General features: G+C 39.4%; 1 protein-coding gene across 2 annotated transcripts in view; it reads right to left on the reverse strand.

Moving 5' to 3' along the window:
* The window catches only part of JAM2 (junctional adhesion molecule 2), a 38,423-nt gene that overhangs the window by 18,168 nt on the left and 2,912 nt on the right, over positions 1–17,343 (reverse strand). The gene's annotated exons all lie outside the window — the stretch shown is intronic.

The following is a 17,343-nucleotide window of genomic DNA, read 5'->3' on the forward strand; positions in this document are numbered from 1 at the left end:
ATTTGCTGCTTTCTAGATACCTCACCACCTCTCTTCCCCCATCCAAATATATGTCCAACATCACTTATTTTTAAGAGAATATAGCTTCACACCTGGCAATGTAAACTGAATTTTCATGTGTACAAATTACCAACAAATCCAAATTTGTGTGCAGCTATCCTGTCCTTAATATGTTTTAATTTTATGGTCATGATTGTATCACCCCAAAATAGCTACAGCAGAAGTTTATAATACAAAAATAAGTAGTGAAGACAACAATTCCAGCAATGCCATTTACTTCCCTGTAGAATACTGAAATAATAAAAAATATTTGCATTACAAATAGTACTTGGAAATTTTTTCCACCTCATCAAGAAAGGAAATGTTCCTATTGGACATTAAAAAAAGAAATAGAAAAAAAGAAAATTACCCCCTCCCACACCCTGTTGAAACCAGAGGAGACAACTGCCTCTCCAGCATCTCCCAAAGTAACCATTATTATTCAATATCCAAAAAGAGCCCATCTCTGTTTTTGTCCAAGCTTGGTCTACAATAAAGCCTAAACTCATTAAATATTTTTCCTTTTAACTTATTGATCCCTATTTAGAGTTATGGAAAGAAAATTAGCCTCTGACTTTTACTCAAACCATGTTGTTTCTAGAACAATAATGCCACCCTCCTCACCCCCCCACATGCCAATAGATAACAAATCATGTTTATCTATTGAAGTAACATCTTCATTCATGTATTCATGTTGGGGAGGAGCATTTTCTTCTGAGGCTCTGAGAGCAGCTAACACTTAAGCAGGAAGCATTTCCAGGACTCCAGTGTGTGGGTAAAGCCATTTACAAATTGACACAACATTCTTTGTTTGGACAGAAACCACCTCAAACACATGCACTTCACCACTGTATTACCTTACAGTTTCACGGACCTGGAAATTTATCTCCTTTAATACAGATGTCATGTAGCTCACTATCATGGTTTAAGAATTCATAAGCTAGAAGCCACAATAAGAAAACAGGTTTTATGACTTCTGGGGAAGGACCATGGTACTTCTCACTATGGAAGTTATCATGAAATTACTTTGCATAATTTGTATTGGAGCTTGCAATTGCACAAAATCTCTGTATTTCCCCTTACATCAAGGGATTTATAGAATACATGAAGGTCCTATTACGCAATAAGTACAAAATACATCAGGAAAAAAAAATAAGTTCAACATACACACAGCCCTCTTCCTCGCACACACAAACCACATACGTACGTAATCTTCTTCAAGGAGTCCAAACAGTAATTTAAGGTGGTGCAGAGATAGCTGACTGAATTAAAACCATTATATATTCTGAACAAGCAAAGAGACAGGAGAGTTCTTTAAAACTAAAACATCTGTTCTTTAAAACGTCCTTACAGAAATGACTCCAACAATTATTTAGAATCCATGATTTAAGCTTTGGATTTTAATTCAACATAAAAAGAGTAATAGTGAAAAAGATCACATATTACTGTACCAGTAAGCTTCTTGTTCACCAAACACTTTCATACAGATTGAAAAAACCCCTACTCCTATGTGTCAGTAATTTCACTTGTTTAAAAGTAAACCCCCCAAAATACACACTTTCAATTTAATAATCACTCACACAGCTCTAAACTGATACTACTAGCTGGAAGAATCATTAAGGAAAAGCGTATTAGTCAAACCAAATCAAAGAAAACAGCGTGCCTGGAGGAAATTACGTGAGAACAGAACTAAAACAAAGTTATAAGTACAAGAGAAAAAGCAGTCTTGTGGTGTTTGTTTTGCCAAGTTCTAAATAGCAGGTGGTCTAGAGCAAAGCTTAACAAAGGATACTATAGGTTTAGGAAGTCCAACGTCCCAAGAATAAAGCAGTAATGAAGCCAGTTCTCTTACTGAAATCCCTGGAAGAGAATAGGAAACCAGACATCTGTTTGGTGTTAGCACCCTTCAGACACATGACCACCTCAGAATAAACCATCAGACATGCTTAGATGCTGATCCAGACTTCTCAGCTATGTATCTACCCACCATGAGGTACTCAAATGATATCTAGAGTTTTGCCACAGTCACATAACTTAAACACATCTGTTTTGGCTTTCCTGTTGCCATATTTTTTTCTGAATATAATTAGTTCATAGATTGCATAGTCCATAAGTGGGGAAAGGGGCAGAAAAGATATCTACCTTTTAGACAGAATAAGTTGTGAATCACCTGAAAAAAAAAAAAAAAAAAAACAAACAACAAACCCCAAATCAAACCCAAAACCTAACTTCCATTCTTTTTAGTAATCTAAGATGCAGTTACTACAACTGAAAGGCTACCAACCCTGCCCACAGTGGCTTTGACAGGCTTGACTATGTTAACTTTGACAGTTAACAACTGGCAGCCAGGGCTCAGACCTACCACTCTTCCCAGCCACATATGTCAGTCAGCATTTAATTCTCTTCTATCAGTTCTGCTTGGTGAATGCTAACCTCCAGCAAACACGCTGGAGAAAGATTGGGAGTATTCACAGCCTCTGCAGGAGTCTCCTGTGTTGGCCAAAGTTCTTAACTGACCTCCAAAATTGGCAAATTAGGCACCAAAACGTTGCCTGAAATAACTGGAGTAAACTCAGCTTCATTAAGCAAGCATAACATAAACATGGCATTAACACTTCAAACTTTGAAAAAGGGCTAGATAAAACTATCCCATATCGTGAAGAAAAAAAGGAAAAAGCTCAACTTCAGCCTTTCAGTTATCTTGAGTTACAAGATTTCTTGAGTCTTAAAGACTAATAATAGAACAGGATTTACTTTGGGCAGAGTTTATCCGAATCACAAAAAACAAGCCTGCATATCTTCAGACACAGAAAACAAATAAGGGAGTGTCTGAATAGGGGACCTGCAGGGCGGGAATAATAAATTTATGTGTGGAGAGCAAGTTTGTATTTTAATAGGCATGGTGTGACTGCATAAAGGATGGTAACCGAAGAGAAAAGGCACATTTTCTGGCAGACCAGTTCAAGAGGTCTAAACCACAAAAGGAGCCTAAAGAGCTTCTCAGGCACCCCTTCACTTACATGGTAGCTGTGAGCAGTGCTTCTATCATGTTTTGTAAACTGCTAGTCTTAAACACAGCAAGTTTTAGTAGTTCAGATCCCAGAGCTGCTGCAACTCTGAGACCTGGTGGTAACTTGGAGCTCCTGAGAGTAGCTTCACATGCTGTGAAATACGTGGCAAGATTTTCAACACTCTTAATGGCTAATCAAGACAGAGACCTTGCAGATGTTTTTAATCAAGGAAGAAAGCCTAGGGATTCTACACTATGTACACATGTGCTATCCCTACATCAGTGGCAAATGAGAAAAGGTTTTGTGGCAGCTTGAAGAAACTGCTTTTAACAAAGAAGTTTTCAGTCTTTGTTCCTTGATACAAGCAGATTCCATGCTTCTTTCCTGGCACTACTAAGAAGTTTTTCTAGTGTATCTGTGTTGGTAGTGTTTAAAGTTTCAGGGGAAAAAAATATGGCTAGTTATTTTCACTCTTTAGAACTAGAAATGCAGTATCTTGGTCTTGACTCTTGGGAATGACAGAGATAAAGCCTGCTGCTTCTGCTGCTAGATACTCAGCGTTCAAAGAATAGGGGGATGCAGGGAATAAAAGCTTACTGGCAGAGTGACAGAGTTTAATTTCTATACTGTAGGCAGTGTCTTTTCCATAAGGAAATTTAATAACCTCATGAAAAGCCTTGTAATGAACTACAATTTGTGCACATAGATACCTGCTATCTTTCCTTCCCCTTGTTTTATACAAGTCCTCTCCTAACAAATTTTTATTAATGCAAAAGCGGACTAGGTTTTCGGAGCAAGAAAAGAGCAAGGGCAGTGGGAAGAAAACAGCTAAATCCAGTATTTGGTTTGGCTTCTCTTTTGGAAGAGCAGCTATTACAAAATTAAAATTCCATCTCTACAGCTGAGCGACACACCAAAAAAAAAAAAAAAAAAAAAAAAAAAAAAAAATCGACCTTCCCTCCACCCCCAGCAAAACCAAAGAAATTTCCACAAAACCCAAAGGCATTTTCCCCGCCTTCCACCCCAGACTCAGTCATGCACAATGGAGTAATCCTCCACTCTGCTCTCCTGAGCAGTGCTATACATTTGAAGCTGGTAACAAGGCCAGCATTCAGATGATAGGTCTGTTAGAAAGCCACTGCACTCTGGCAACAGGGCAAAACTTTTGCAGCACTGTTTTCCCTTCCTTTTCTCTTCTAAAAAAGGGCGCTAAGGATTTGAACATAGTTGGAAAGCAAACAGCAACTGTGTCTAGATTTACTACTTATTACATACACAGAGGTCCAGACCCTACTATAAAAAAGAGCTTTTATTTAGATGTAACATAACAATAAAAGCAGTCCATCACACTAATCTGTTACAGAAATTAGGTTTTAATCAGCTTCAGTAATTCTGCCTTCGTAATGGAAATCACACGAGGAACAGAATGCAGAACTGCATTTTCATTTAGCCAGGAGTTATTTAAACAGGGGAAGAGAAGCTGTGCCAGAGAGTGACTAAGAGCAGGATTTCTACCTGTATTAAAAAGCTCGTACTGGATGATCTGAGATCTGTTGCACAGGGGAAAGCAGTTCTTGTGTTAAACGCTTCAACTACAGAGCAGACCAGCAAAGAGGGCTTAATTTATAATGCCAACCCAAAAATTAGTTAAGCCTCATCTTTGTGTATACTGTTTAGTGCAATCTGGAAGGCTAGCACAACAGCTGATGGTGCCTTTACTCTTAACTTTCAAGTTAAGCCAAAAAAAAAAAAAATCTTGAAAGTAAAAGTAAAAAGATACTGGAGTTTTCAGAATCAATTATCTGAATTTATCAATAGTAGTTCTAAGAGTTTAAGATCATGTTAAGATTCATTTCAGAGCAGAGCCCCAAAAGACAGTTGGACCTGGAAACAAAACTCAAAACTAGAGTACTTGTAGAGGACAAAGTAGGGAATAAAAATCAAGTGGCATGGGACAAGAAAGAAAGATTTAGGTCAGCCTTTCTGAAGAAACTGAACACCAAAGCCCATCAATTCCAAATAAACTGAACAGCCTCTTAAGTGCTTTCAGCAGTCCCAACACTGAAACGAGATGGTGTGGGAAATTCTGTGTGTGTGTGAAATTACAATTATTTTTTTTATACAATTAATAATCAAAATGTAAAATTCAATTCCCCTCAAAGGTTTTTTTGCCTCCTCTTTTTCTGCTCACAAAGAACACAGGAACACTTTTAATTCACAGCTTGCAAATGTTCAATGTAGCATGGAGTTTATTCCAACAGAGAGACAATCCAGAAAGCATATGCTATTAACCAAATAAATATTTATAGCTCGCACTTTTACAAGGCTCAAAGCTCTACTACACTTCTTGTCTCCATGGCAATTCAGAGGGTTCTTCTGAAAACAGGGGGATGGAGTTTTAAACTAGTCAGGATCTCACAAAAAAGCCTATTTTCCAGCCCTCTCACTGTTCTGCTCAACAGTGGTTTCCACGGCAACTCAGCAGCGGCTCAAAGACAGCTTGTAAATGCAGTGCAAGACTATAGCTGCTTCAGCTCTTCCTTGTTTTAAGCTGCATCAGGATGCTGACGACTTGTGTCTAGTACCATCATCTTTCAAAAGACCATGACAATAGGCTACGGGAGTAGAAGACCCTTGTCACTGCTGTCCCACCCACCCCATATATCACACATTACAGCAGTGCTCTGCAGAAACACATCTCCAGTTGCATTTCTAGGTGTAATAATTCAGCAAAACACTTGCTTGAGCAAATACCTAGAGAAATTGTGCTAGAATTATTAAATTTACAAAACAAAGCTACATACCCAGTGCAAACTGGCACATTCATCTGAAGTCAATAGTACTAGACTAATTTACATCAACTGTAAAATCATCCCTGAAACATAAGAGTTGGGAAACTGGAAGAAACAACCCCTCTCAAACCACACAATCTTTCTGGCCCATAATTTGAGGTCAAATCTCTGATAAAATCTTGAGAAAAAAAAATCTATAGAATCTCCTACAACTTTTAAGTGACTTTTGCCTGAATTGCCAAGCAATTTGAAAAGGATAAACACTTCCAAGAAGTCACATCATTTATATGCCTACAAACACACACATTACTTACCTAAAAAAGCTTGAAAACAAGGTTAGTTTACTTTCCAACTGTGCCAACTTGCATTAGTTACAATTCCTGTAAACACTGTATGAAACTGGGGCCCCTGCTCATTCAGAACCAGTGAAGTCATTCAAGCTCCCTCACTGTAGGATCATGTTTCCAACATACTAGGAAGAACATCAAGATGCTACAATTTTAAATCCTTGTAAATACATTCTTATAGTGAAGGAATATATCTTCCCATAGTTAGTCTTGTTCATGTAAGCTAGAACCAAAGTTTCCTGTGCATCCTCAGTCCCTTCTGAAGTTTATGGCAGTTTTTCCCCCATCAGGTCTTCTCAATCCCTTTTTGATTAATCTAGGCATTTCTACAAAGCTCTTTCACTGCAGAGGATGAGTATGTATAAGTATGCATTAAGTTCTGGCTTCTAAAGGTATAGGAGTAGCTAACTAAGCAGAATGTGCATTTCAAACAGATCCTAAGTAGCAGGTAGGATAGCTAATTTGACCAACTGTGCCCAGATGTCTCATTTTCAGCAATGTGTAATCATCAAAGCCAAGTCAGCATTGTCACCTTATGTTCCCCACTGAAGTGGATGATAAATCTGAAATACATTAATTAAAAAAAAAAATGTTCTCCCCAAAGTAGTCATTTACCTAGAATATAATTCTATGCTAATATGCAACAGATGCAAGAATAACTCCTTGTGGTGAGTTTTTAAAAAGGACTTTACACAGGCTTTTACCCATTCAATTCTTGCTGACTGTGGGACATATCATGACTTCATTCTAGCTAGCACGTCCATTAAAAAAAGAGAAAACAAAACCAGAGTCAGGGTCTTTCCAAAAATGGTAGGATGCTCTTTCAATACAAATACTCAGCAAGAGCCTTGTGCAATACTTTGTGAATTTGGGATTTCTGAGGAGATGCTTCCAATAGCTGGGGGTATGGGCGGTGTGTTTTCACTTGAGTAAATTTCACTCTAACCATGAATTTTAGGACTGCATCCTATTACTGATAAACAGCACTGAACTTTGCTTTAACCTTTTCCTCCAGACAACAGGCCAGATTCTTTGCTAATATGAGTTGGGAACACGATGACCACTTCTCTTCTAGCCAGAAGAATTTGGTGGACCTGTCCTAATAATCCAAATGCAATTGCCAAATTAGCGCATCCATTTTCATTCACACATGATCTCTTACACTGCCAAGTTTGCTCAATAGTCTCTTCCTGCCAGAAGCAGCTGTTATGTTTGATGACTGCTACTTTCAATCAACATGGTACTTTACAGTACAAATGCATATATTTAGCCTGAATTTTACAGGCCTTTAATAGATAATTTAGTTCTTTAATATCAAGTTTTAAAGAAGCATCTTCCAGCACATTTGAACGAGACTGAAGCCGCTCCTTCAATTCAGTTAAGGCTGATATGTATCAAGAGGAGCTAGAACAAACAGAAGATGTTTTGCACACTTAAAGGAGAAGGGTGATTAGAAGAAATCCTCCGGAAGGTTGAGCTAGGAACAATAGGTCACAGTATAACAGCTGCCAAATTTTCCTTAAAGGGGATGAAGAGGGTAAAAAAACAACACAAAAACACTGCACTCTTTATCACATTAAAAGCTACACAAGCAAAACAAGGTATGGGTATTCAGATTAGAAAACATGAGAAAACAATGCTGGAAAGTTACATGGGAAACGGGAATAAACATAATAGAGTAACTCTGCGCTTTGTTTATTTATTTTTAAATCAAACATAAATGTTAACTTGGTGATCATCACAGCTTTCCAACAGAGGAGATGTGTTAAGAACCACATTCTCAAGAATATTTGGGTAAGGTTCACTAATGAAACACTCTGCTGCTTTCAGTGAGAAGAAGGGATAACTCAGTATATGAACTAACATTCACAATTCACTAGTTTGCTCCTTCGTGTAATAGGATTTGATGATCTTGTCTGCAGGTACTTAAACTAAAAAAGTACCAGCTGTTTCACTCTCACAGAAATGAAACAAAAAAGATGTCATCTATTATGTAATGCTGTAAAACTACAACAAAAAAAAATAATCCAGGACACAGAATGATTTGTATGGAAGACAAATAATCTTGTCAGAATTAAACAGCCAAACTAGTTACAGTTCAGAGACAGAAACAGTATCAGGAACATGTAGAGCTGGGAATTTTTATTTATTTATTTATTTAAAGAATAAACCATATCTGGTTAAGTATTCAGTCCCCTGCGTCACTACCACAACTTCGTGCTTAAAAGTCTGGCAGTTAAAATGACTATATCTGGAATACTCTACAGCATACAAGATACAATATAATTAAAAAAAAAACAAAAACAAAACAAAACCTTCAATTTCTAGAATACTTCTTAAAGTCAATATATCAACACATTTCATAAAACTGCGACTCCAGACAGGCATATATGATGCTTTAAACTATTGATTTGCCATCTGCTTTGCCTACTTCTGCCAGTATTCCATTTATAACCAACTGCTCATAGGAAATTGATGCCCTAGAAACTTGTGCAACACCACTATTGCTTAAAATGAACTTTCCTTCAGAAATAAGACTAAATAATAGCCCTTTGAAGGTGCTTGTGCTCCTTCAACTTGGGTAAACTAATTTTAGCTTAAGGGTCTCTTTTTGAGAAAGATGACTGAAGAACAGGCCAAGGACTATGCTGGCAAACAGATTATACAGGCAGACACACATCAGCATAAGCACTGTGATCACATGGAACCCAAACACAAAGTAAGAGCTGAACTCTGAAGACCTAAATTCACAGAACAGTATATTTTAGTAAGAAGAGAATCTGGGCATGTTTACATATTTATTCTCGCTGTTGTTGCAGGGCTAAGCTGCTTGCAATGAGCCTGGATGGTACAGAGCTAGCATCAGCAGAACTACGAGTGATCAAGAAAGAGAACAAGATGGCTTGTTGAATAATACATTGCTACCAGCATTTCTCTCCTAGAAGAGGAACTTAACACCAACTAAAAGTTCAAGAGTTCTGCTGAAAGCACCTTTGTAAAATAAGCCCGTAAACTTTTATTGTTTATGTTTGAGTGCCAGGTATTGTTTTAGGGCAGATAAGGAACAGGTTCCTTACAAGAAAAAATTGATTACTCCTTCCTGTGAAAGAGTATCCACTTCAGAGCTTACAGATACACAGCTCTTCATTGCCAAATTTACACATATCTTCTACTTAAACAGTCTGATTGCTAAATTAAGCTCCTTGACACAGTTAGCCATAGGAGCTTCCACAGATGTTACACCCAGCACACATTTCTCATACCAAGGCAGAGGCAGCTAAAGAATATAGACTGTCTACCCTTCAGCCTCCACAGCTGACAATCTAAAATAATCAGATTTCATACCACATTTTCAGTACAAGATTTTCAGCAAGGGTCCATAAAGTTATAAGGGATTCAAATGCAGCATATAGATGTAGGATTGCAGCCTTAACAGCAACATGATGCAGTAGACAATTTTTCCAGTTTTCAGATGATTAGAGCCACCTCAAAGCTGAAGGTATTTAAGTTACTAACATATCTGTATCGGACGTACTATTTTAAATAGCACGTCTGTAGATAGGGTTATTAGGACTCCCTCCAGTCAACTTCTTTATGTACATATTGGACACACAAGCTGCACTGTTAGTTCAACTGCTATTCCCTCTAGTTATGATTTGTCTCTCTCCTCTTTGTATTCATGCAGTGTGAGCCAATTCAGCTTCAAAAGAAAGACAAATTCCTCCTCACCTTCTCCCTATATTTCATTAACTGCTTGTAACATTTAACTTCCACTGGAATCCATTGGTACAGCAATGAACAGAAGCTCCATTCCTTGCCCATCCTGTTCTACCTCCAAGGTGGCCTTTTGCTTTGGGGGCAGGGGAAGCTTACACTGATGTATACAATCAATTGTTCTCTGGATTGTTACAGTCTATGGATTGTTACATTCTTGAGGACTCAGCTAGAGATACAATTGGAATATAAATGACAGAAGAAATTATACAGATAGAGTATGAAGTGACAAGGGAAAAGTAGAGCCGAGAACAATTTTTTAGTTATTCTCTCTACATATGGTGCTGATTCCATGTTGATAAACAGCTTCCCCAGGTGACTTTTATCCCCTAGAACATTATTTATTGAAAGATTCAGAAGACAAGTGCTATAAGTACACTAATTTCTGAAAGTATCACGGAGCCATCATTTCAGCAACGCTTAAACTGAACATGTGGAAAGAGAAGAATCACATTTACTTTTATGTCTAATACATTTCAGAAGACTTCTGTATCACTTGATTCCAACAGTGCTGGTTGGCGTCCAGGATGTAGGTCTTCTTTAGAAAAGGGGAGGAAAAAAGGCAACTAAAGCAATTTACTTTCAAATGGAGTTACGTGAAAGCCACTTAGACTGTATGGCAAGTAGCAAACCCACACACTAACACAGCCCAAAGGGCCGCTTCCTGATGTCTAAGCATACTTCCACTATGAATGCATCTGCTTACTCTACCTCTCAGACACCAACTTTGATGTTACCAGTAAATTCTGAGTGTCTGAACTTGTTTGCTTTACTAGTCACTCCAACACTACAACAGCATCATCTCAAAAATGTTACAAGCCCTTACTACTACCTGCCTGTCACAAGCCTCCCCTTCTTTTACATTTCCAGATGCTATATTTCTCTATTCCAATATGGAAATATTTTTTTTTCCTCTCAGAAACCTCTCAAATGATTATGACCTTCTTAGGTGTCAGTGAATCACATTACACCAGGGAGGATCACTGTGTTGTTGAACAGAAGGCAACATCAGCATTAATTGCAAGACACAAAGAATATTCAAAAACTGACTAAAAATAAAGCATTTACCCTTCATATAAAAATATTTACTGACATGTAAATGGAAAGCTACTTAGTCTTTTCAGACAATGAAGACCTTTTCTGCACAAACTCTTCCAACATCTAAGCATTGCTATTAATGATCTTTTAATTGGATTTTATGTGAACATCAGAGAAGAAAAAAAGATAGAAATACACCCCTTTTCCACCTTCCACGGAGAACCCTGTTATACATGTTTGTTCTTTAAAGAAAATTCTTTAAAGAAAAGTAGGGGGGGATGGACATAAACAAAAAAAACACAACCCAAAAACAAACCACACAACAAAAGAACTCAACCCAGCAACATTTATCACATTTTTGTTTCTGAACAGTGCTAAACAGATACTAGCCGTGTCTTCCTTTGATATTCTAGTACTCAGGTTTTAGACATAATCCTCTATTTAATTATTCCTACAGTTAGGAGTTGCAAACATCTGAAACAAGCTGGAGTTGTTTATGTACAGTGTAAGTCACTGATTACTTACAATCTTCTCAGTTTCAAGCAATTAACTATACGCATTTATCTGTTAGAAGCTACTAAAATTTATACTCTTCTCCAAATATTGACATATAATATCTTAATTAGCCAGACATCACATTAAAGTTCGTTTAATTCAGCAGCAGCATTTAAAGAGTTTTCAGTCATGTCACATTTATTACAGAAAGGATATATTTCTGTTTATAGTTAACTTGCACAATTTAAGAGTTAACGCACACACCCTTCACATAGCATGGGTCAGCTAAGCTTGGCAGGGCCTGATTTCCCCCCAGTTTACATTTTAAAAGTGTTCAGGCTCTCAGGTCAGCTCAATACCTTAACACCAGTCAATTGGACCCAGCAGAGCTTTGTAGCTCAGAACGCCCCAGCCCACGCCACTGAGCAATGTCCCGAGCTGGAGCTGCAGGAGCTGCCAGCCAGCAGCCCTCCAGGGGTCCTGGCACACCAAAGCCCACACTTCTCATCCCCAGCCACTGCACCCTCTCCGATTGTTCTGGATTTAGGCAGGGAGGCAGCCTCCCCAAATACAGAAGTATAGCCCTTCATTATTAAATACGTGGGACAGCCTGCTTGAACCCCAGTTTCAGAAGTGATTACCACCACCAGTATGAATGGTGTCAGAGCTGTATCAAAACTGTGTCACACTCCTTGATATCCCAGTCCATCTGGCATGAGTGTATATAAAACAAGAGCCACAAACAAGCCAAGAGTTTAAGAGAAGTTCTCACTTTTGTGGCTGACTAGCTTAAAGACTGGAGAAGGGGGTAGAAAATCATTTCAGGTGGCCCAATATTCAAAAGGCAAAGAAACAATATTTACTTTATAAGACCATTTTATAGAAACAGAAATGGTACTAAAGCACAAAAGCTAGCCATAACATGCACCTAAACACACCTATGCATTCTACGGATATCATTCTAGATAATGTGCTTTTACTCTTTTTTTTTTTTTTTGTCAGTACAGCTACTAGAAGGCTTCAGTTATGAACCAGGGCTTCCTGGAGATAAGTACTGTCTATACATTCAAGCGCTAAACTGTTGTCTAACTCACACAGTATGTATTCAAACTCCAGTTTTCTGAATATTGTTTCCTCATATGTTTACAAGTATACCAAGTACAAACACTTCTCCAAGTCTAACCCAGCTCTAGCCATCCTACACAAGTCCTTAGCATCCCACCCCCATGAATTTCTCCTAATTCATACTGGGTGCTTCCTGCAGGCTGAGATACAATACATAATCATTTTTATTTATTAACTGGAGCAAAAGTAAATTCTCAAGAATTCATGTTCCAACATTACCTCCAAGTACTCTGTTAGCAGATTGTGAGCAGCAAATATAGCCCCTGTCGTTAACATTATCTGGTACCAAAGCAACCCTACAGTACATCACTTTCCATCCAGACAATAACATTTCATCCCCCTTTGAGTCTGATCCAGTGGTTGGGGAGGGGGGGGGGGGGAAGCTTGAGTGCATGTTCAACCCTTAAGAAGTTAATCCATAGAAAAGCTATGTAAATATATCTATTGAAACTTCATACCTATAGGGTCAGTTCTTTCCAGCTCAAATCTGACCATTTCTTACTATTTTAAAAACAGCCGGGATCAAGCTGTAGCTATTTCAATGTAAGTTTGATCTTCCCATCTCTTACTGAAAACTGCTAAGTTTCGAACTTGGAGAAAGCAAGCATTCAAAAACGCTTATAACCAAATTTTTCTATCAAGTTTTCCCCTGCAAATAATCTGAGAGAAAGTGGATGCCTATTTTAATTCCTATTAACCAGGAGAGGTTACAGACTTAGGGGTTCAACAACTACTGCTGTTGTATTACTTGCTGTGGTTCAGAAATGGCTGTTTTCCCCTTCTTCCTTCTCCAAAAGCTCCTTCACCTTCCAACATATGTTAGAAACCGACAAGTGAACAGGACCAGATGTTCAGCTGCCAAGCTCACATTCTGTCTAGTTTAAGAAATTTTATATAAGCACTTGAATGCTCAATGATATACTGTGAGCATAGAGGTGACATAACTCAGTGGAGCCCTCCAGAAAAAAGTGACTTTGGAAATACAGGTGAGCACAAGAACTGGCAATCATCCAAATGCTCATTTGCTGTCTCATTCTTTGAAATACATATTCATTTCCCCCCCCAAAAAAACGGTGTTTAGACAAAGGAAACAAATAATTTATCTTGACTACAAGACACCATAATATTTGCTTTAAGCTTCCTGTGGTGGAATTACAGCACAGTCACATACAATGATTTGAGGAAGATCTAACGGGCTTTTTTTCAGAAATGTTTTGTTAAAACTGATAGTTCTTTGAGAAGTACTCAGGATGGAAAAAAACATGCCAGAAAGAAACTGTAACAAAGCTAGTTTTACAAAATTTGGAAGGGGACGAAGGTGAGCTAACCCTAATATAACTAATCACTGGTAAATTAATTGCTTTCCAGCTTCCACATAACATTTCCCTCTGTTTCCATTAATGTGCTCAGCCTATTGTAAATTAGCTACTAAAACAGAAAATAAGAACTTGTAAACCATCTCTTTTCCCACATACATTCAACAGTGCCACAGAGGTATCACAGTGGAGGGAAAAAAACCCAACCAGCCAAACAAGAAAAGACAGCAATAAGATACTTCAATGTACACATCCACAAGGACACTATTTTAAGCATTTTTTAATATATATATTATTGTATAACTTCAAGGGAACATCAATTTAGCAATCCCATATGGCCCTGGCAAATAGCCTGCAATGACAAATACAGATGTCTACCTTGTGCTTCAATTGTTTTATATAAATAATATTTATATTGCAATGTGGACATTTCTAGATGTGTGAACATTTCTTAGTAATCTTCCTTTATGTAAGCATTTACATTGGAGTCACCTCTAGCATTGCCGAGAGAAAGTGGCACTATGCCTTACTTTGAGAAAAGTATTCCTAAAAAAGATCGCCAGCTGCAGGGAACCAACAACAGACAGACTGTCTTCAGAAGTGCTCCAACAGAAAGATGACACTGAGTGTTGATGGACTCTAAGTAGATGGTGCCATATGTGACCTTCTAAACCCCCAATTCAGAACTGAATTACTAGTTGTTCCTGATCCTCCGGAAGCACTGAACCCCCAAAACTACACCCTCCCCCAACAAGGGAAACTTGCTTACTGCTACTGCAGAAGATTCACATGCATGTCACTGTCCATCTTCAGTGAATAAATATGACTATTATTTACTCATGTGAAATTATGAGAAAACTGGAAATTTTTTTACTATCATGTCGTGGTTTGGCCCTGGCTGGCAGCCAACCACCACGCAGCGGCTCTCTCTCCCTTCCCCTCCGGCAATAAGAAGGGACAGAGAGCCAGGCTTGGGGTTCGAGATAGGACTGGGATGGGGAAAAATTCCCCTTTATGATCACAAGCAAAAGGCAGACTCGTTAGGGGAAGAAAAAAAAGAACATACATTTATTACAGACACTAACAACACATAACAGACAGTGAGAAGCATTGCCACATCTTGAGAACACCTTCCCCCCACCCCTCCCTTCTTCCCGGGCTCAGCTCTGCTCCCGATATCTCTACCTCCTCCCCCAGTGGCGCAGGGGCAGGGAATGGGGGGGGTGCAGTCAGTGCTGCCACTTCCTTCATCTTCAGTGAGAGGAGTTTCTGGAACTTCCTCCCCCTGCTCCATCGTGGTCCCCCTCTCACAGGAGACAGTCCTCCACAAACTTTCTCCAACATGAATTCCTCCCATGGGCCGCAGCATTCCCCACACTGCTCCGTCATGGGTCACTAACTTTCTCCAAGTGGATTCTCTCCCACAGGCTTCAGCCCTTCCTGAGCTGCTCTGGTGTGGGACACCCCTGCATGCTGCAATCCTCCCAGTGCTGAATTACAGCAGCGGGGCTACCTTTTCCCACAAGACCCCGGCCTTCTTCGGGCACAGCACCTTGATTATACCAAGCAGAAGCCACAGGCCATAAATCAATGTCTGCTCCACCGTAGAACTTCATGGGTGGCAGGGGGGGCTGCCCTGCCGTCTCACCACAGGATACAGGGGGGTCTCTGCTCCAGCACACCTCCCCCCTCCTTTCTTCCTCCATTCCTCCACTGACCTTGGTGTTCATGCAGCTGCAGCAACTCCTCCTCACAAGCCCGACTGCCCGTCACCACGTCCCTTCTTAAATACGTTATCGCAGAGGCGCAGCCGATTGGCTCAATTTTCCAAACAGAAGTGGAGCTGACGTGGAGCTGGGGGAGCTTCAAGAAGCTTCTCACAGGGGGCCGCCCCAATAGCCCCCCCCCGCCACCAAAAAAACTCCACCACTCACTCAAACCAGAACATATCTGTTGTACAAAAACATTCTCCCATCCTTAAGAAGGCTCCTCTCTCATGACCACCAGCACTTGAGAAGAAGCTAAAGCACTTGGGGCACCCTTTGAGGAAGGGTAAAAGCCTTCTCTAACATCTGCATACACCCTCAATAACATTTAGGGATAGTCAGTGAACGCATACAAGTTTGGTAGCTCTAGGTCATGAAGATGATCCCACATGTTTTGTTAAGTCAGTGAGCTAAAGAGAAAAGATGAAGTCAAAGTTCAACTACTTGCAAGTTCCTAATGGTTTGAGATGTCATCAGCCAGTTTCTGCAGCAGAACCTGGCAGCTACCGTGTTGCTGCCAAAACCATCTGCAGTAGGAAATATAGGTATAATACAGGAAACAATCATAAAAATATCTTTGTGTAATTCAGTTAAATAGCCAATGAGAAGACCTCATCCAGGCTCAATTAGATCTGCTAATCATAGCGGTGGTTTTAACTCTCATTATTAATGCCAGATGCCCTATGGTATTCACAGTTACCAGAAATACATGTCCTACAACACAAACAAAGAATTGTTGCAATGTTAAAGCTGAGAAAACAGGATCTCAAAGGGCAAGCAACAGCAAAAGCAAGTCCTCAACTTTCATACAGCCACCTTTAGCAGGAGAAAACAAGAGGAATTGCAGTTGTCTTGACATGACATTTCCAGGTAGATTTCCTGTCTCCTGTATGCAGTGAGGGAAGACAGTCACCCTCATTTTTTCTTTTGCACATCCAATAGCAGGCTGTGGGGCCAGTGACCTGAACTACTGATACTGCAGGGCCAGCCTGGAACTAGCTCTCTGCTGGAGAGAGAGGAGAAAGACAAAGCCCTTGCCACAGAACAGCACTGCTTCTGGCTGAGGGCTCTCAGAAGTAGAGAGTCCCTTCCAAGTAGCATGGCTAGGTTTAGGGGAAATAGTGTGACTTGCTCAAATGCAGCAAAGGCCATGATTTCTGAGACGTGCCAATAACTCACAGCCAAAATTTCTTCTGAGTCCTGAGGATCTAACCAAGAGGGTAAAATTGTCAAAGTTATAACATAAGCTAGAGAGGATCACGTCTCCATTTTAAAAACGGGCAGGTCTTCCAACTGAGTCCTTAATTTTTATCTGTTTTAGAAGCATTCAGGTGTCTTGAAGTGTCACTGCAGTCTTAAACAAAAAACGTTAGACTGAATATTAGAAACAAGCATTGCTCTTCTGTAGTTAATTTCCATTTGCATGTTTATATTTAAGAAGCTTCCTCTCGCCTCACAGCCTATGTTATGGTGTCTAAGAGTCTATGCAAGTTTGTAGATCACTAGCCATCTACAGCAAAGAAATAATGCTTCTCAACTAAAACAGTGAGAGAAGGAACCTTCTTTTGATGTCTCTTCCCCCCCACTCCCTCTCCAAAAAATAGGTAGTCTGGTTTATAGTATTATGTTGTACAGATATT

This window comes from Tyto alba, unplaced genomic scaffold, assembly GCF_018691265.1.
Source record: "Tyto alba isolate M040663 unplaced genomic scaffold, T.alba_DEE_v4.0 Super-Scaffold_14, whole genome shotgun sequence".
Taxonomy (NCBI): Eukaryota; Metazoa; Chordata; class Aves; order Strigiformes; family Tytonidae; genus Tyto; species Tyto alba.